General features: G+C 29.3%; 1 protein-coding gene across 8 annotated transcripts in view; it reads left to right on the top strand.

Moving 5' to 3' along the window:
- Zasp66 (PDZ_signaling and DUF4749 domain-containing protein Zasp66) overlaps positions 1 to 713 on the top strand; it is an 18,437-nt gene that overhangs the window by 6,676 nt on the left and 11,048 nt on the right. The gene's annotated exons all lie outside the window — the stretch shown is intronic.

Genomic DNA, 713 nt, shown 5'->3' with positions numbered 1-713 from the left:
AGGAGAGAGAGAGAGAGAGAGAGAGAGAGAGAGAGAGAGATTCTTGCAAAAATAAAACCAACTAAATGGTGGAAAAAGTGAAAAAGAACGAGTGCGTTGCTATAAATATCGTCTTTGCATACAAAATAACAAATTCAACAGTATATTCGCTATTTTGTCGATATTTACAAAAGCAAATGATACTTTAGCCATTACAATCGATTGCTATTTATGCACTATAAAAACTACAAAACATCCTATTTTGGTTAAATTTACAAAGAATATGATTACCTTGATTGTTATTGATATTATTTACGATTAAGCTAGAGTGCATTTGCAAAAAAAAAAAAAAAAAAATGTACAAAATAGATAATTTAGCCAATATTTTACCTGCATTTATTTATAGAAAATAAATTCAAAGTAAATTACGTCCTAACCGAAAGTGTAAAAAGTGATTTTTAAAAACTTATGAAATACGTAATAATACGTAATGAGTATTTTTAATTATGAGGTTAGACTAATAGAGAGGCAGGATATTTGGCAAAATAATTACGATAGCATCAATGAAAGTTGGACACGTTAAGATTTATTTTAGTAAAAGACAAAGAAACAAATGTAGGAAAGATAAAATGATTAGGAATTATAAAAAATGTACTTGGAAAAGGAGCTTGGGAGAGGCATCGTACAAGAATTAGAAGAGCAACCAATGGGACGTGCGAATGAGAAGAATGAGG

Source organism: Ceratosolen solmsi, unplaced genomic scaffold (genome assembly GCF_000503995.2).
Source record: "Ceratosolen solmsi marchali unplaced genomic scaffold, CerSol_1.0 scaffold56, whole genome shotgun sequence".
Lineage (NCBI taxonomy): Eukaryota > Metazoa > Arthropoda > Insecta > Hymenoptera > Agaonidae > Ceratosolen > Ceratosolen solmsi.
The sequence above is the reverse complement of the archived record's forward strand: the minus strand, read 5'-3'. Positions and strand labels throughout refer to the sequence as shown.